Source organism: Callospermophilus lateralis, unplaced genomic scaffold, assembly GCF_048772815.1.
Source record: "Callospermophilus lateralis isolate mCalLat2 unplaced genomic scaffold, mCalLat2.hap1 Scaffold_98, whole genome shotgun sequence".
Taxonomy (NCBI): domain Eukaryota; kingdom Metazoa; phylum Chordata; class Mammalia; order Rodentia; family Sciuridae; genus Callospermophilus; species Callospermophilus lateralis.
In genome coordinates, this window is record NW_027517992.1 from 5,174,112 (window position 1) to 5,195,409 (window position 21,298).

General features: G+C 34.2%; 1 pseudogene; it reads left to right on the plus strand.

Annotated features, from left to right (window-relative positions):
* The window catches only part of LOC143641357 (axin interactor, dorsalization-associated protein-like), a 36,842-nt pseudogene extending 17,452 nt beyond the window's left edge, over nt 1-19,390 (plus strand).
* Nucleotides 19,391-21,298: the final 1,908 nt, after the last annotated feature.

Sequence of the window (21,298 nt, forward strand, 5' to 3'; positions counted from 1 at the left end):
TGTGGTTAATACACTATAAAATACGATTAAAAGTATCAATTTAAGATATAACATATAAAACTAACTAATATATAAGACTTACATAACATGTAGGACTAAGATATAAGATATAAGACTAATGTTTGTCTATGTCTTTATTCTAGTCCTAAAGAATATTCTCACATATAATAAAGAATTTCCATTTGATGTTCAGCCTGTCCCATTAAGGTAAATAAATAAGCATCCATATTTTGTCTTCTGATTTTATTATCTATTTTATGCCTGTTTTTTAAATATTTCTGGATTTTTTTCCCTATCAAATTTGGTATTGGTGATATGACTGATACCATTGGTAGCAATGAAATGATTGACATTGACATTTATATCAACATTAACCTAATAATCAGCATCTTATCTGGGAAGTTAGTGGCTTTGAGGGTTAGCTGGTGTATTAAATGGAGTAGCTCACTAATTTTTCTGTCCTTTTTTATATAGGAGAATTTTAGCCCCTGGTGAGGAAGAGAATTTAGAATTTGAAGAAGATGAAGAATAAGGTGGTGCTGGAGCAGGGTCTCCTGATTCTTTTCCTGCTAGAGTGCCTGGTGGGTACAAAAAATGTACATTATATAATTCAAGGTCAGGTGTTTGGAACTTACTTTTGTACTTGTTAGTGGCAGGTAAAACATCTCCAAGTTTGCCAATCTTAAGCAATTTATCATGGCCATTCTGTTAGCGGTAGCTATCGGTTTATTCTGAAAGTATCTTACTATTTGTGTCAGGGATTTTCAAAACATCCCATGTTTAGTGATTGGCTAGGAAGACCCACAGGACTCAGCATATAGCTGTACTCACAGTTGTATTCTGAGTCATTACAACAAGAAAACACAAGAACAAAATCAGCAAAGGGTAAAGGCACACAGACAAATTCCAGAGGAAACCAAACTTCTAAGAGTCCTCTCCCAGCAGAGTCAAATATGTACTCGATTCTCTCAACATTCTTTCACACCTGTGAAATGAAAAATATTGTCTATTGGGGAAGCACTGTAGAGATTCAGTGCACAAGACACTTATTGGGGTTAGCATGAACCAAAACTACAGACTCCAGGAAGAAAGCAAGTGTTCAGCACAAACCATATTGTTTGCATGGACCCTTTAGGCACAGTGATCTTCTTAACAGGGCATGATGGGAATCCTGCTGAAATCCAGGTTCCCAGATGCTAGCCATGGACCAACATTGTAAGAAGGCTTTCTAGAGTAACTGTTCGCTATGTTAATTATTTTCTTTATATATCTAGCTGTTCTTTAAATAATCATATATGATTGTGAAACCTGGACCTGGAGGAACAGATACTAAACAGTTGCCCTTAACAGGAAAATAAAGAATACATAGCAAGTCCTTTTTATTTGTGGAAGATCTTGACAAGGTTGTAAAATACCCTAGTCAAGCACCCTGAGTAAATTTTTTGACTCTTCCACTTCTATACTTTCTTCTGTTCTTATACAGTGCACAGTTTTTACTTCTGATGAACTAGTTCATTTTTGGAAGTGTAGAAATAACACTGTACTATTGTGATGCATTTTTTAAAAGGCTTTATGGTATAATTAAATATAATATACTTATCATCCAGAAAACTTCATAATTAAAGTCAGATTCCAGTAATTTAAATACTCTTTGGTAGAAGACGTTTGAAATATAAACAGTATAGGCTTAGACAAACAAGATACCTGCGCTTTTGAGTCTAACATCTGCCAATCAGTAGTTAAGTGACTGTACTTAATTCTTTATAAAAGGAGATGTTGACAATGCCTAATTTGTAGGGTTACAGTGAAAATTAAGGCACCACATACAAAGCATTTGGCATGATACTTTTCATTTGCTGGTGTAGTGGTGGCTACTGTATTTTCATTATCACCTCTAAATGGTGCTAATGTCCTACACCATAGGATTATTGGAAAAATTACAGTCACTATAAAATGTTATTGTTAGTGTTTCTTTGGTACAAGGTAAGTATTTCCAATCTGCTTATCCTTATGAAGAAAGAGCTATATTTTACTTGTCATATTTGTAGGAAATTTCAAGATTGCTGAGATGATGAGGTAAATAAATTTGCTAAAATTTTTCTGTATTTTTTATTTCCTTTTCAAACCACATGCTATAATTGAAATAGATTCCAGTTCTATAAATTTCTGGTTTGGTTATTTGTTCACTAGCTATACTTCTGTAGCAAACAAGATCCTTGAAGCAGATGATATAAGTCATGAAATGGACAGATTAAGGTCTTTATGGTGTTCGAGTTGCTGAGTTGAAAAGAAACTCTGTAAATTAAGTCTATTTGCTATGAAAGATTAAGCCCAAAGTAATCAGATTTTTGTATTCTGATATAGCATTTTGGTATTTTATTTCAGAGATACAGAAAGCTCACTAAACACTTCTATTCCCTGAATTATTTTCCTCAAAGTAAGAAAGAGTACATATAGTTCAATTGGCTATATTTGATTTGCGATGATATTTTCCAGGGCCTGTGTCATTATAAAATTGAAAATGTCATTGAAGGACAATTTAACCTTTAACTTAATTGTAGAATGGGAAAAAATTGTTATACTGTGGACATCCAAGATTTCAGTCGTGATAAGGCTGTTGTGTCTACATTATCATGGAAGGGTGCTTCTAAGAATTATAAGATTTTTATTACGTTTATTTTATGTAATTTATATAATTGTAAGTTTGTTGTACTTTTTTTTTGGTACTGAGGATTTAACACAGGGTTACTTTACCAGTGAACCACATCCTCAGCCCTTTTTATTTTTTATTTTGAGATAGAATTTCACTTAGTTGCTGAGGGCCTCACTGAGTTGCTGAGATTAGTCTTAAACTTGGGATCCTCCTGCCTCAGCCTCCCAAGTCACCTGGATTCCAGGTTTGTGCCATAGCATCTAGCTTATTGTGCTCTTTTTAAAAAAAGATTTATTAAGGTGTCCCTTACATATATAAAAGGCATCTTTTTTAGTGTGCAGCTTTATGAGTTTTGACAAACACACATGCTAAACACTACTACTGTTAAGCTAATGAGATGAAGTATAATATATAAATATGGTATGACCAAAAGTAGTTTATTCCCTTTTAAAATTAAAAATGGATTTTTATCCAACGTTTCTTGAAAAGAATAAAAATTGTTAAACCTTTCTTTGACATTAATATCATTTTCAAAGCCTTCAATTCTCATAAGACAAACAGTAACTTTTGTGTACTGCTTTAAACACTAACTGGCTTAAGTCCAAATAGTAGTTTAATTTTCTTAAGGTAATCTCAGTAGATTTCATTTAAATAGAGGATATAAATTTATAACTTATCATTTATTACCTGAAAATTTATTTATCATGTTGAATATTAAAGCTTCTAAATGATAAACCAAAGTAATAGAAATTAAAAAAAATAGCTGGCCAGGATTACATGCTTATAATCCTAGCTACTTGAGAAATTGAGGCAGGAGGATTGCAAGTTTGAGACCAGTGGGGACAACTTAGAGAGAATTTGTCTCAAAATAGAAAGAACTATGGATGTAGCTCAGTGGTAGGGTGCTTGCCTCACCTGTGTGAAGCCCTACATTCGTTTCCTAGTACCACATGCACAAATAGCCATGACACAATTTTAGACAAAATTTTAAAAAACATTTCTGAGTGACCTAAACATAAGCCTAGCAATTTCAACATTATTCTAGATTTGTATTTGTTATTCATCTTTTATATAGTCTTAGATATGTACAAAAAATGTTTTTTTGAAACTCAAAATGAAGAGTGAATCTTACTTCTTTAATTCAAACCTGTACTTGTTTCTTTCCTGCATAAATATTCAATTCTGAGTTGAACTTGAGAGTTAAGCAAATATGGATTTCATTTTCAGCTAAAGTGCAGTTTTTTTCTTACCCATGCATATAGGAATTTGAACACTGCAACAAAATATTCATTGCTGTTCCATGAATATTAAGGCATCCTTATTTCACAGAATTTCAGAATATATCTAGGGTTAATCAGTAAATACCACCAAAGTGTGCAGTTAGACTCTGGCTCTCTGAGGACTTCCTTCCTCTCAAAGTCTCAAATTCTCAGACTAAGCCAAACAGTCAGAGCCAGAGTCCCTCATCCAGTCATGTACTTATGTTGAAAGGAAAGGAAAATACCATTCAATGTTATCTGGTAGTTCTCCTAGCTGTTTTTCAATAGTTTTAAGGCTTGTTAATATTCTATCACTCTCAAGCAGTTTTGGAAACATTTTAAGATTTCTTTTTTATAATTTGTTTCTTGTTTGTTTGTAGTACTGGGGATTGAAGTTGGGGGTACTCTACCACCTAGCTACATCCCCAGCTCTTTGATTTATTTTTTTAGTTTGAAACCAGGATTTTGCTAAGTTGCCCAGCTGGCCTCTCCTGCCTTAACTTGCCAAGTTGCTGGGATTACAGGCATGCACCACTATGTCTGGCTCAGTTTTTTTTTTAATCCATGAATCTTGTCACTTGAATTCAAAAAAGGTTTTCTCCAGAGCTTTGCAGAAATTGGTTCATAGGAAATGTCTATTGAGTAGGCTCTTCATCAAGGCTCTAAGCAACATCTGGCCTGCTTTTTCTTGAAAGTGCTCTGGCCACTCAAATTTTTAACCCAGCACCTGTAGTAACTCTTCCTTGCATGCTAAATAGCATCTGTGTATGAAACATATACCCACCAATTAATCGTAGGTTTTGTGAGAGTATTTATTATTTTTTTCCAGATATGATGGTGACACTTAAGAATTCAGCCATTATCCAAATCACATATTTCTGAACACAGAAAAATACATATTTCTAGTACCAGTCAATAAAGAAAATAAAAACAAGAACATACTCATATAACCTATATACAAACAACTTTAATCAGGTATAATTTTTGACAGACTTAGAAATATTATTATTTGAAGCTAATGACCCCTAAGATTTTTATCAAACTTTTAATGTAATTTCAAAGTGAACAAACTTCTTATGATTTTACTCTTTATTTTGAAAGGTTGGAGCAGTTCCTCAACTACTAATCAGTTACCACCCCAAAGAAATTGTGCATGTGTTTTTATATTTTCACACAATTTTTATGTGTGTACAAATTGCAGATGTGCAGTACAAATTGCAAAATTTTTCTCTTGCTAGATTTTTAAGACCCATTTCATGTTTTGTGCCATCTACAAAATGTTATGACCAAATAATGATTTGACAATACCATTATTTTAAATTATGTTAAAATTATCCCAAAATATTAGAAAATATTATTTTATATATATCCTTTTTATTGCATTTTAAAATTACAAAGAAATGTGCACTTAAAAAAAGTGTGTGACAGACTTTGAATTGGTAGTATCAGAAATCTGAATTTAATTACAAGTATGATAAATCTAAAACAAAGAAGACATATATAATCATATACATATGATAATGCTTAGTTTACATTTTAGATATCAGGTACATCTCTGTCCTAAAAGTATGGATAAAAATTTTGTACTTCTTATTCATGACATTTAATTCACCAAGCACCAAGGCAAAATTAACACTGACTCACCTCTTATTGAAGTAAATGCCTGTGACAAACATTTGTACAATATTATGTAAAAAGCCAAGCAAATGAAATTACTCAATAAGCAAACTCAAATCAGTGTTTTAAAAAAATATAATCTTTGGTAATTTTCCTCTTTTAATGTTCTGACCTAGACAATAATGTACTATTTTGGACAAAGACTGTCATGCCATTTTCAATTTTGGACTAGAAATTGTCCTTATGGTATGATATGAGATATAAACAATAGCAATTTTTAAAAAGCAAAAATAAAAAGTTGAAAGAAAAAAATGACTTCCCCTTCTGCATGTGAGGACAGGGTCTTAAGAATCCCACTGACCTTCATATCCATGTCACTCCAGATTCATCTTCAGGCTGGTGGTCCTTTCATTGTCTGATTCTCCATGATCTCTATGGCTACAGAGAGACTATTGAATGTGAGGCCATCCTACTTGATACTCAGACCTTCATTTTTCTCAGCATTCTCTTGGAACAAAGAAGTTGCAGTCGGGGGGTGGGGGGCTTCAGATGCTCTCCCATTGTTTTTCTGTACCTGTTGCAGGTAGAGTGGTGCTTCATTGCTTGGTCTGTGTCAGTGCTGTGGGGTGCCCAGCAGAGGCAGAGGCCTTACTTGCACAATTCCCTTTCCTCTCCACAGTGGAAGTGGCTGTAACATTCTTGGCTAGGTCAGACGCTTTTACACAGTTTTTAAAACATTCTTGAGTGAACTCGTCTGTGTTTAACAAACAGCCATTTGGGGGATCCATAGCTACCTTCATAAATTGTTTTCCACAGATGAAGCACAATGAAATAGAGCAACTTGAGTTTTTACCCAAGTACTACCTGTTAATAAATAGTTTCCATCAACAAAATGAACTTTTTGGTGTCCCCTATTACAGTAATGTGGTGAAATGGTTCCAAACCTTCTAATTCATTGTCATTACTTTATCAGAGTTGTCTTTAGGTTTAGGCTTAGAATCTTCCTCTCACAGAAACTCCCACTGAATTGAGTAATTCCTTACAACTCTTTTTGACACCAGTGAGAGCATGCTTGCTCTGGTTGGTGCATAAGAGGTGTTTGGGGCAGATAAGTCAGAAAAAGACGTGCTTTCTGTGTTCAGTACAACTTGGGGCTCACCAGCTACCAATGGCTTTCTTTGTCTTGCAGTAAAAACTGAAAGTGGAATTAACCAAATGAACACAGTCCTGCTGCTCACTGCTATTTGAGTGTTAAAGACCTATCATATTGCTATCTGGGCTACTCAGTCTCTGTCCATTCCTGTGAATGTGCATTGCCCAGTGTACAAAGTTCAAATGTTACTCTTTTTTAATCACTCCCTTAATTGGAGTTCTTAGTGACAGCTCAATAACATTCCTGGGATGTTATTGAAAACTTGGTTTGGACAGCTGTAGCCATTTAGAGTTTTCAATATTTAAAAGTATAAGGCATAAATAGTGGCCTCACAAAAATGTCTATATTCTAATCCTGGGAACCTGTGACTGTTATGTTACATGGCAAAAGGAACTTTGCAGAAGCTTGAGATGGGGAGGTTCTCCTGCAGTTCCTTTTAAGGCTTTAGGGACAATTAAAATAAAGATGTTAAAATGGGACATGATGGTTAAAAGCATGGACTCTGTAGCCAAACTATTGTGTGATTATGGATAATTTGTTTTTCTATGCCTCACTTTTCACCTCTGAAAAATAGAACTAAACTATTGTTGTGAGGATTAGATGAGAGGATTAGGACAGTACGTGGCACATCACAAATACTCACAAGTGTTAGCTATTTCTTATTTACATAGCAATTCCATGTGGAAGAACATTTCTTCTGATCTCTGTTCTAGATCTGAGAGCAGATGATTTAGCTGGAATAGCACAGTTTACACTGGATTGTGTGTAGTGATTTCTTTCTTATCCTTGTTAGTCTTCAGATTTTATGAATGTACTTGACTTGTTCTCATATTACACTATGAAATTGGATATGTTAATTCTTCACTTATAAATCTTCCTTTTAATGCATTGGCTCAATTTACAACTATCATGGTTTTATCTTTGATGCAAAAACATGCAACCTTTTTCATCTTACCTGGGAGCTATAGATGGTATGGTATTATTTTAGTATTTGATCTTCTTTTATGTTTATTATTTCTTCACTCATTGATATAGATTCTCTAGCCATTTGTTTACTAAAGCATGATAACCTCTAGAACTGGAAATTCAGTCATTCATTCAATAAAATATTTCTTCAATAAAGATCTGTTTATTCCTTGTGCATACTACAAAAGGAACAGTTCCCACACCTTTCAGGATGCTTATTGTGTAGTCAGCAAGACAGAGCCAAAAGCACATGATTATAATTAGAGATGTGCACCAATGTCATAGGTTGGCAAAAAGAAGGGCTGAGGGAGTTCAATAAATCTAGCCAGATTTAGGACTCACTGAGTATGTAGGAGTTGACCATGCAGAGAGAGAGCACATCATAGACCATTCTGAAACACCTTAAATAGGCACCTTTCTATGTAATCTATGATCTTAATTACAGTCAGCTTCCTTCATCATGGAGCACAATGTTTGACATTCTACCTTGAATTAAACAAGAAATTCAGACTTGCAATCACTGCCTCCATATTAAATTATTTGAAGCATAATGATTACATTAAACTTACTGTGTAATCTCAGGCAAAAAGATTGTTGGTAAGGAATGTAGCATCAGCCCTACCATTTCAACTGAAAGATCTAGATGATGACAGGTTATAAAATTGACTCACCCCAAAGTAACAACAAGTTTAATATCAACTTGGAAAAAAAATAAACTTAACATCAAAAAGACTTTGAAAGTTGTAAAGCAATCGTCTTTTGACTGTCAAAAAAAGGGTAGTAAAGAGGTAAGACATAAAAGAGGTAACATTCTTGGGGGTTTTGGGGGGTGGGGTAGGGTGGGTTCTTTTTTTTGTCTTTTTTGGAACTAGGCATCGAATCCAGGATTTTGCAAATGCAAGGCAGACACTTTGCCACTGAGCTACATCCCAACCCAACATTCATAATATATAAAGAAAAATTTTAATTGTAATAACCAAAGCAGAATACATGAGAGGAACAGACAACATGAGCGAGTGTGCGCACGTGCGAACACACACACACACACACACACACACACACACACATTTAAAAATACCCGTTAAACATATAAAAAGATACTCAACTTTATTTTTAATAAAAAACCTAAATTAAAGCTACTGTTGGTGAGTCTTAGGGGAAATAGGTACTTATTAATCACTGGTGGGAATAGAAAAATGGTACAGTTTTTTTGGAGGGAAATTGAGCATTCTCTAACAACATATAAGTACATATTTTTGCCTGAGCAATCCCATTCCTGAGAATTTACTCTGAAGGTGCACCCGCAAAATGCAGGAAAAAGAGGGGGAAACACTTGCATATATACCAGATTCTCTGTTGAGGTGTTTTTTATAATGATAAAAAGTTAGAAATAACGTAACTGCCATATGAAGATTGACTGAATAAACTATGATACATAGGATGCTGTAGAAAATAATTCAGAAAATCTCCATGAACTAATGAGTGATTTTTCAAAATATATTATTAGCAGAATTTATCAAGGTAGTTCACATTAGCAGATTAAGGGGAAAGATTTCATAATGTTGTCAACAATGCAGAAAAAGTTCTCAGTTAAGTTTGAAATACAGCCTTGATTTTAAACAATTCTTGGCAAAGAACAGAAAAACATCCTTAACTTGATAAAACATGGCTACATGACATTTACAACCCAAAATCATTTAATGATGAATTTGAACAAAACAAGAGTGTCTATTACTTCTTTTCATCAGAATTGTTTTGGAAGCCCTAGCTACTGCACTAGGATAAGAAAAATGAAATATAAAAGGATGGATGTTCTTTATTTGCATATTTATGAATATATAGAGAATATGCAAAAAAACCTATTCATAACTCATTAATAAGATAATGCGGTTTCTGGATATAAAATCTGTACAGACAAATCAATTCTATCTCAAACAAGTAATAGTTGTTAGAAAATGAACTATTATAATATATATAGTAGTATTAAATAATATCAAGGACCTTATTATAAATTCAACAAAAGAAATATAAGAATTTTATGTAGAAAATAAACCTTTGTTGAAAGAAAGAAAAGAATATCAAAAGGAAAAGGAAACTGGAGTAATCTTGAAATTAGGGAAAAAGATGGAAGAGTGACTTAATAATTGTTATGGTTGGTGAGATGTTGAATTGTACGTTCTCTTTTACTTTTTTCATTTCTCTTGATTGAATTGTTTATGAGAATGCATTTTATAAAAACAATGAAGTCATTATTCTTTTTTTCATTTGTTCATAATAGTTATTCTTGACATTAGATTCATTTGGACTAATTATAAATGCATGGAATATAATTTGCTCCAATTCAGTCCCTTCACCCTCCCCATCCTCCCTCCCACTGTTCCCTTTGATCCACTTTACTGATCTATTTATTTACATTTTTTAAAATTAGTATCTTATAGATATTCAAAGTGATGAGTTTCATTATAGTATATTCACATATGTGCATTGGAAAGTTAGTTTGGGTTCATTCCACAGTTTTTCCCTACCCACTCCCCATTCCCTTCTTTTTCTTTTATTGATTTTTTTTAAATACAGGACAATAGAGTGTATTACAATTCTTATTACACATATAGAGCACAATTTTTTATATCTTTGTATAAAGCATATTCACGCCAATTCACGTTATACATGTACTTGGGTTTTTTTTTTTTGCATTACAATTCTTATTACACATATATACCACAATTTTTCATATCTCTGTTTGTATATAAAGTAGGTTGACAGCCAATTTGTGTCTTCAGACATGTACTTTGGATAATGATGTCCATCACATTCATTCCACATTCATTAGGAGGCTAATCCCCTGCCTCCTCCCTTTCCCTCACTCCCCTCTTCCCTATCTAGAATCCATCTATTCATCCCATGTTCCTCCTCCCTACCCTATTATGAGTCAGCCTCCTTATATCAGAGAAAACATTTGGCATTTGTTTTTTGGGGATTGGCTAACTTCACTTAGCATTATCTTCTCCAATGCCATCCATTTACCTGCAAATGCCATGATTTTATTCTCTTTTTAAAAAGTTCATTGTGTATATATGCCACATTTTTAAAAATCCATTCATCCACTGAAGGGCATGTAGGTTGGCTCCACAGTTTAGCTATTGTGAATAGTGCTGCTATAAACATTGATGTGGCTGTGTCCCTGTAGTATGTTGTTTTTAAGTCCTTTGAGTATAGTCCAAGGAGAGCAATAGCTCAGTCAAATGGTGGTTCCATTCCCAGATTTCCAAAGAATCTCCATACTGCTTTCCAGATTGGCTACACCAATTTGCAGTCCCACCAGCAATGTATGAGTGTACCTTTTTCCCCACATTCTTGCCAACACTTATTGTTGTTTGTCTTCATAATAGCTGCCATTCCGATTAGAGTTGTATCTTAGGTTTGATTTGCATTTCTCTGATTGCTAGAAATGTTGAAAATTTTTTCATATATTTGTTGATTGATTGTATATCCTCTTCTGAGAAGTGTTTGTTCAAGTCCTTGGCCCATTTTTTGATTGGGTTACTTGTTTTTTCAGTGCTTAGCTTTTTGAGTTCTTTATATACCCTAGAGATTAGTGCTCTATCTGATGTGTGAGGGGTAAAGATTTTGTCCCAGGATGTAGGCTCTCTGTTCACCTCACAGATTGTTTCTTTTGCTGACAAAAATCTTTTTAGTTTGAATCCATCCCATTTATTGATTCCTGGTTTTAATTCTTGTGCCATAGGAGTCTTATTAAGGAAGTTGGGGCCTAACCCATATGATGAAGATTAGGGCCTACCTTTTTCTTCTGTTAGACACAGAGTCTCTGGCTTAATTCCTAGGTCCTTGATCCATTTTAAGTTAAGTTTTGTGCATGGTGAGAGTTATGAGTTTAATTTCATTTTGTTGCATATGGATTTCCAGTTTTCCCAGCACCATTTGTTGAAAATGCTACCTTTTCTCCAGTGCATGTTTTTGGCACCTTTTTCTAAAATAAGCTGATTGTAATTTTGTGGGTTAGTCTCTGTGTCCTCTATTCTGTACCATTGGTCTACCAGTCTGTTTTAGTGCCAATACCATGCTGTTTTTGTTACTATTGCTCTGTAGTATAGTTTAAGGTCTCATATAGCGATACTCCCTGCTTCACTCTTCTTGCTAAGGATTTCTTTAGCTATTCTTGATCTCTTATTTTTCCAGATGAATTTCATGATTGCTTTTTCTATTTTTATGAGGAATGCCATTGAGATTTTGTTTGGAATTGCATTAAATCTATATAGTGCTTTTGGTAGTATGGTCATTTTGATAATATTAATTCTGCCTATCCCAAGAGCGAGGTAGATCTTTCCAGAAATAGTAAATGAATTCAGCAAAGGAGCAGGATATAAATCAACACCCATAAATCAAAGGCATTTCTGTATATCAGTGACAAAGCCTCTGAGAAGGAAATGAGGAAAACTGCCCCATTTACAGTAACCTCAAAAAAAAAAAATAAGATACTTGAGAATCAACGAAAGAAGTCAAAGATCTATACAATGAAAACTACAGAACCCTAAACAGAGAAATCAAAGAAGATCTTAGAATATGGAAAGATCTACACATTCCTTTCTTAAAAGGAGAAAGGGAGGAAGAGGGAGGGAGAGGGGAAAGGTGGGCAGGGTCAGATCAGAATATGATAGCCCAAAGGGTGGGGTTTTGGCCTGCTGAGAACTTCTAACTGAAGGAGATTGGAATCCCGAAAGCAACCTAGGCAGCAAAGCCTCTGCCCTCCTCCTGCCCTCCTGTCCTTCACCCTTCTCTCCCAAAGCCTTCTCTCATAAAACCTAGAAAGCTCTCTCTCTCTCTCTCTCTCTCTCTCTCTCTCTCTCTCTCTCTCTCCCTCTCTCTCTCTCTCTCTCTCTCTCCTCTACCCTCCCTGCTATTCCCTTCCTGTCCCCGTACCCTCCCTTACCCCCTCCCTTAAAAACCCTCATTTCAGACAGGACCTGCCTTAGGTCCAGAAGGAAAGAAGGCTATACAGAGAGGCCAAGAAGAATCTGACCAGACAGGGCTTACTAGGATCCTGGCAGCCTTTTACCATTAGCTCACACCCCCTTTCCAGTCATTTCTACATGGCCGTCCATTCTTCATGGAACATAAACATAAAAACAGGAGTTTTCCCTGGATCTGTAGGTCTTTATTTCTGAAGGCTTTTAGGTCAAATAAAGTTCTATTAAATAAATGTTATGATTTTTAAAATGTAAAGATATATACTAGTTCATAAATTAGAAGAAGCAATTTATATAGATAGACTCTTTCTGAAACTCATCTGAATTTTTATTGCAGTTCCTGGACCTTTTATACAGCTAAAGAATTAAGATACTGTATTAGTGATAAGAGGATAAACAGTTCGGTAAGACAGAAAACTCAGAAAGTGATTGCCAGATGATTTATGATTGAGGTGGGACTGCAGATCAGTGGTGGAAAATGTCAGTCTTTTTAATAAGTAGTGCTGAGACAATTGAGTATTTATGTGAAATTGAATGAAATTAAAGCTCCTACTATACACCATAGACAATAATTCTGTGTGACATATAGAATTAAGTGTGTGGGGCTGGGAATGTGGCTCAAGCATTAGCATGCTCGCCTGGCATGCGTGTGGCCCGGGTTCGATCCTCAGCGCCACATACAGACAAAGATGTTGTGTCCGCCAAATACTAAAAAATAAATATTAAAACTCTCTCTCTCTCTCCCAATCTCTCACTCTCTCTCACTCTTTCTTAAAAAAAAAAAGAATTAAGTGTGAATGGCAAAACAATAAAATGCTTTCAAGATAATACCTTTATGATTTTGGAGTGGGGTAAGTTTTCTTAAATATAACATAAAAAGCACTGATTGTAAAGGAAGATATTAAGAAATTTGATATTACTAGCAGTAAGTATTTATCATAATCAGAAGACACCATGGCAGACAAAAGTCATTCTTAATATTCAAAACTAATACTTTGTGTTAGAAGTTAGCAACGGTTGCTATCTTTTGGAAGAGTGCATTGGATAGGGTGTGGGGAAGGACACTCCCAGGAGGCTGATGATATCTTTCCTAGATCTGATGCTAGTTATACAGGTGTATTCACTTTGTGAAAGTTCAGCAAACTGTGCTAACAATTTGTACATTTTAAAATGTATATGCTCTACTTCAACAAAAAGTCTTTATAAAAGAAAACTAAGAAGCTATTTGTAAAACATTTGTCCAGCAAAATAATAGAGACCTCCTACAGCTCAATAAGATAGACATCTCAATAAAAAATCGAGCAAAATATTTGAACACACTTCAGAAAGAGGAAATCATTTATTTGATTTATTTGAAAAGGTGCTCAACCTTATTAATCTTCAGAGGAATGCAAATTAAAATGATTGATCTCTTTATACCAAAATTGGCTAACATGAAGAATCTGAGAAAACAGTACCTAATGAGGAAGTGGAGCAATGAGAACACTACTGCACTTGGGCTAGGAATAAAAATTGGCACAACCACCTTGGGAAATGGATTGTCATTACATAGTAGGTATGGAGGTTGCTGCAGTCTCTGGCTGGGCACAAAATCACGAGCCACCACACAGCTTGTAGATTCAAACAGCAATTCTTTATTCCCGAACTCACACCGGCCGTCTACAAACACGTTCTGGGGGAATCCAGGTTCTCTGCCCAAATCCACCACTCCACTGGGCTTCTGTCTCCCAAATATACTGTCTGACCCTAAGAACTCAAGAGGAAATCAGGCAGCAGGATATGCCCTATTCTAAAGGGGGAACACTCTAATCTCCTATTATGCTAAACCGGAGACACCCTAAACACGGATCCACCCTGGTCCTTGAGCAAGGTCACCTTTCAGGAGTCCTTCCACTAGACAGCATGGGAGTAGCTGGCAAGGAAATTGTCATACCTACTTGGCTGATGGCTCCCAGCAGAGGTAACATGCCAGGTGACTTAGTGATTCCTCTGTTTCAGAAATGGGTGCTTATGGGCACCAGAAGATGTTCAGAAGAGTATTTATAATAGCCTTGTTAACTATATCCAAACACTTGGAGTAATTCAAATATCTATCAACACAAGAATTTGTACATAAACTGTAGCATATTTATACAGCCATGTACTACATAATAGAATGAACTTTTCTGCAGAAAAATTCATATATGATATACATACATGTGAATATGTATGTATATAAATATCATTATTGTACATACTATACACTATTATTATATAATATGTATATATGTATACATATTCACATTTTTCATAAAATTTCAGAGGTGTTTCTTAGCTCTCTGAAGTTCATCCCAGATGTCCAGGTACAAGCCCCTCTTCTAAAAGTACCCTCATTTGTCAATCAAAGAAGATGCATAAAAAAGGTATTATGTATATATTTAATGATATCAGCCTGAGCCCATTTAGGTTTGTTAATGCAACAGTGGAATGCAGCCTCCAGGCCTTCCCATTCTTGCATTTGTCTGTATTGTTTTCATATTTGTTTAAATTAGAAAGTAATACATTTTTAACAGCATTGTTGAGGTATAATTTGTATATCATAACATTTCCCTTCTGTAAGAATAAAATTCATTGATTTTTGACACCTCTATAGAGTTTTGCATCTGTCACCACTATACAAGTTCAGAACATTCCCATCACCTCCCAAAATTTCCTCAAGCCACATTTGCCATCAATCAAATGTGTATTTTCAAATATAGTGTGTTGATTGCTTCATGTATTTCAAATAACTCATCATTAAAAATAGCATAACACATTGATGAATAGAAACTTGAAAAACATCAACCAAAATCTTTTGTTAAATGTATTTTGAGGTTCTGTATACATACTTGATTAAAATCAGCTTATTTGCATCTGTTCTCTACTGGTAGTTTCAAAAAAGGGAACATACTGAACAGTTGATTTCTTCCTTCATATGTTCTTGGTGGGTGAATGTTGTCATGTTGTTCTGGGTGGGTTTTAGTTTTAAAAATTTTACTTGGTTTTGGGGAAAATGTTCAGTTATACAAATGGCCCTTTTATATGGCAGTCTGTATATTACTACTTTCTTAGAATAAATCATACAAAATAGAATGAAGAATAGAAGTTAGACTATATAGTTAAATTAAAACATAAATATCAAATTGTAAATTATTCTTTATTAGGAGTAACTAAAGGAAAGAATGTATTGATCAACTCTGATATTAAATGTCTCAGACTTTAGAACAGAATAACAAGTATTTTAAAAGCTTTCCTTGTCTTTGTTCTACCACTTCATATTAAGATGCTGAGTATAATACAGAAGTACATATGGAATATAAATATTATGTGAGCATATTATACTATTATGTATAATTGGGCTTCCTCAAGTGATGTTTTTAACAAACTTTTATTGTACATACTATACACTATTATTATAGAAATTATTATTTCTGCTTAAAGGTGATTGTATGGTTGGGAAATGCAGATATATTATGTGTAAAATTAAATATTTTTCTAAAGAAGTATAAATCAGATGTTCATGAATTTTGGACATAAAAATACATAATGCCTAGCTAGTTCTTAAGAGGTAGGCTATATCTTCTGTTTGTCAAAGTATTTACTCTGAAATATTGGTGGAGCTATCTTTTATTGAGGTTTCTCTGTTGCCAGGTACTTTATTACCAAGGTTGCCATCAGAACCAGGAATGACATTACTCACTATCAGGATTGAGAAAATTGGTCTGAAAGACCCTGGACAGTGCATTGATCCCTATATTACAGTTAGTGTAAAGGGTAAATAACTGGAAAATTGCATTATGTTTTTTCTCATATGGGACAAAGTTTTTGACAGGGGATGGTCTTGTATATGTGACAACTTACTTTAATGCATTCTATAATGAGGCAAAATCCTAGAAGAGATCATAACAGAACATAGTTCTGAAAGACTTACAAAATATATTTCCTACTTGCTTTTGAGTTTGTATAGATTTTTGCTCTTCAGATTCCAGCTAACGTGCGGACTAAACATACACATTGTCCTTAACAGCAGCTACAGCCTTCAGGATGTAGATTAACAATAGCACTCCTCACCTTCCATGGGTGTGTAGTTTTCTACACAAAGCCCCATGTCCTGTTTTCCCATCTCTCCTGCTTCAGCCCCTCTTCTTCCTGTGCTACTGAGGTATCTACATAGGTGAGTCCTACAGAGGCAAATGAAAATCAGGGGACAGGGAAGTAGGGTGCGTCCATAACATCCATGCCCTGAGAGCAATCCCGTGGGATGAAGATGTGATTAAGGAATAAATGATACCATTTTACAGAAATAACTATAGTTAGTACAAATGGCTTATTTTAATCTGTAGTTTTGCACCAAAGGAACAGATCGGTGCTGAAATTAAATGGAGGAACTTTTATCAATTGCAGAAATAAAGTCAGATCCATGGGTTCATTAGTGCTAATTAAAAGAAAAATATGACCACAAAGAAAAAGATTTATTTAAAGAACCTAATCCACAGCACTAATACTGGTACACTTTTAAATTCCGATGTTACTAGTTATCAAATATATAGTATACTGGAAAATATTTACATTGTTTGATAGACCATTTGTAAAACTGCATACTCATTCAGAAAGTATACTTAAAACACAAAAATATTTAATGATGTTGTAAATGTTAAGTTACCTTTGCATATGTTAAACTGAAATATTTTTATGTAAATATTTTTTAATTATTAAATGTACTAAATTGTTTTTGAGCTTTTTGAGACACATAAATGAATAACACATAAACACTGAGGAGTTATTAAATGAGTCCATGTTGAATTTGATTAAACTGAGATTTTAAAACCCAGAAAATTAAAACTATATATAATGTACCATCTGGTTGTTGTAAATTCAGGGTATGTTGTAAACAGTATAACCAGAATTTATATAATATTTATGAAAAATTATTCATTAACCAAAGGGTTTTTGTTGGCTGTTCTCATCCATTTTTGGTTCTTAACAGGGAAATTATGATAAGGTTAGGTTTAAAGGCTTTTCTAAATAAGCCATATACTTGATCAAAGTTAGAAATTGGTGGCAGAGCTCCATTGTGGCAAATTATATACTCCAGATTTTTTTTTTTTTTTGCATAGAAAAATATAGTGGACTATTCCCTAAGGAAAACATGTTTGTTCTTTTTACCACTTCACTATGAAGATCAAGTTTTGTCCACTTGGCCATGTAAAGGCTTCCTTGTCCCCTTCATGAGGTCTCCTATCCAGTCTATATTCATTTCTCTCCACATACCCCATGAACTTCAACAACTCTCACATACTTGCTCACACCAAATAGGAATCTCTTAGCCTGAGAATCTCCTCTCAGCTCTTTCCATGCCTCTTTAGGAACTGTAACCTTTGCAGTTTCTAGATTTTCTGTCTGTATATGTGAATGCTCATAAGCAGAAACTTATTTGTTTCTCCAGATCTGAATGGCATAGATTTAACTCCTGTGCAAGATACTCCTGTGGCTTCAAGAAAAGAAAATACATATGTTCATTTTAATGTGAACATTGAGCTCCAGAAGCATATTGAAAAATTAACCAAAGGTTTGTAATTATCCGTTACTGACTTCTTAAGGACTTCTTAAGGACAGTACTTATCTGGGTTTGTGTTGATAGTGTACTTAAAACAAGATCTTATGTCACATAGTTATGAATATTGACTTAAAGAAAGTCAAATCAACAATTTTTTTAAAATATGAGAATTAGCAGTTGCATTATCTAGTTGTGTAATAATGTGGTTAAATATTATTTGACAGGGAAGTATTTCTCATAATACAGAGTTAAGGAAGCAGGTTCTCTAATAATTACCTTAAGTCCTTTTAGGAACCTAATGATTACTTTCTAACAGTTAAGGAATTATTTTTTTTTCTTTCAATAAGATGCATTGGGTAAAAAGATACTATAACTGGCAGTTATTTTGTAAGAATATGGAAAGGACAATCTGGGCATGGTGGTTTCAGGAGGGAGAGAAATAAAATATCAAAGGAACTCTTTTAAATTTCTATTCTAATATAGGTGCTTATTGAAACCATTTTTATAGGTACTGCTGATACTTAAGTAACTTCTGCTTTTCTTGTGGTATTTAATATTTTATATTCTTTGGTAGTTTATGATTCTACCTGTGTACATAACTTACATTCTTGCTATACAATTTTGTTGTACTTTGTAGAATTAAATGATATGGAGAAATGTCACTCAGACATGGTAGATGAGCTTGGAGTGACAGCCACAGTGAGTTATCAACAGTTGTGTCATCAGACTGTTTGACACATGTTACTTTGTAAAATCATAGGCTTCTGGTGACACATAAGAAATGTGTGGTCTCTGGCTTATGTGGTTTGTTTTAATTCCTTAGGTGCAGCTATCTTCTTTGAATTCAAACACTACAAGCCTAAAAAAAGGTTTACCAGCACCAAGTGTTTTGCTTTCATGGAGATGGATGAGATTAAACCTGGGCCAATTGTAATAGAACTGTAAGTGATATACATATAGGATTCATACTGTACTAATGGTTACTAGTTCATGTTTCTTCTTAGTCCCTCTTATCTAGAATGTAACATTGGAGTAAATCAATCATCAAAGTATTTTAAACAATCATCTTTCTATTGTGGTCACAGATACAAGAAACCCACTGACTTTAAAAGAAAGAAATTGCAGTTATTGACCAAGAAACCACTTTATCTTCATCTACATCAAACTTTGCACAAGGAGTGATTCTGACATGAGTAATGTGGAATTTCTGTGAATTTTATCACTCAGTACAAACCATCATAGCTCTGGGTAGCATATTCATCCTTCAGGAGGCAGGAAGTGAGCCGTACCTATAGGCCAGTGAGTCCTTTGCAAAGCTGTACCACAGAACTAAAGTCCAGCACCTCATTGTTATGACTCCTTTGGATACAAGGTTTATTGTAGATTTTGAAACATGTTTTTACTTTTCTATTAATTGTGCAATTAATAGTCTTTTTCCTAATTTACCACTGTTCCTACCCTGCTTCCTGGAACAATACTGCTGTGGTACGTATGCTCATCTTCAAACTTTAAAATACAGCAATAAGAATGTGCTAGAGTTTACACATTTGCTCACTTTTGCTCCAATATGGTCTTTTGATTTGAATTAACTTCAAACTTTTGAATTGAAGTGGGTAGGATAGTACCAGATTGCTTTGAAAGGAAATTGGATCACTTATGGTCTGTCTTATAGGCTGTTCCTTAGAGCTGGCCTAAATTCACCCTCATCTGATAGTTCTACTTAGAAATAGTGTGCCTTGACCAGATCAATATCTTATATGGGAGTGCCCCCCAGATTGTAGCTGTGATTTTTTTCCAGATGACCAGATTGTTTTTCTGAAAGTGAGCATATTTTTAGTCATGTTGATTAGTTGTTCTACATCACATTGCTATTGTTTCTAGGGTTAACATTAATGATTCTAGGGTTAACATTAAAACCATCTCTCTCAGAATAATTACAAATTTTTGGGTGGGTTTAAATCATGTCATTTAAAATAATTGAGTCAGATGCTAATGAGATACTGCAGGAACAACTGCTGTTTTTCTGACAACTGACTGTGAAACCTTAAAACCTGCATACCTTGTCTTTATAAAGTGATGAGTATGCAAAATCTGGAAAGATATTCTATTTTTTAATATAGGTAGATACAACTGCCATTTATTTCCTATTTAGATATATTGACATTCATATGAAAATATGCAGGTCATTAGCCTATTATAATTTCACCATTTACATTACTTTTAACTTAATGATGAGACATAAATAAAACTTTCATAGTACACAAGGTGGATATTTGATACACAGAACATAAAGATTTGTGAGGAGCTTTTTTGTGGGTTACATGTAGAACCCATGTATTTTAATATTCACTATTTTAAATTAACAATGCATGAAGGTAATGCAATACTTGGCCTATTTTTAAACTAGTGTAAACCCTAATCATACCATCTGTTTGCTTTTTAAAATGAATAACAGTAATTTTAGCCCTTGCACTTCAAGAGATCTAGTCTTTAATTTTTCAGTTGTCTGTTAGGTCAATTTTGTTTACTAGATGAATGTTAATAAAACGATATAAGCCTGAAGAATTCTCAACCAAATTTAGTCTTTTCTTTCATCTGTATTGGGTTAATTTCACAAGTGCAAAAATAGTTCAGTCTACAATAGTTCTAGGAAATGAAGAATTTGCCTTAATAAAATGTTCACTCAACTGAAACTCTGAGTAGTCAAAATTTCCAGACTGTAAACTTCTCAAGAGAAGGGCCTCATCTTCTCCATGTCATGTAAACTTTCCAAGGTGCTTGGCAGCACTCTGTACCCTGTGGAGTACTCAGTACCTTTTTGTTTGATGTTACTGATGTTGAAGTTGCTCCCTTAAAATCTACTATTAAAATGTAGCAAAACTGATACATTGTTCTTTCTGTTTTTTCATAGACTATAAAACATGTATATCAAAGTGATAATTTAAAAAAAAAACAAACCTTTTTTTTGGGGTTGTAGATGGACACAGTACCTTTATATTTATATGTGGTGCTGAGGATCAAACCCAGTGCCTCACACGCAACCCCAGCCCCTCAAAGTGATAATTTATATAAAGAAACATTTAGCATCCT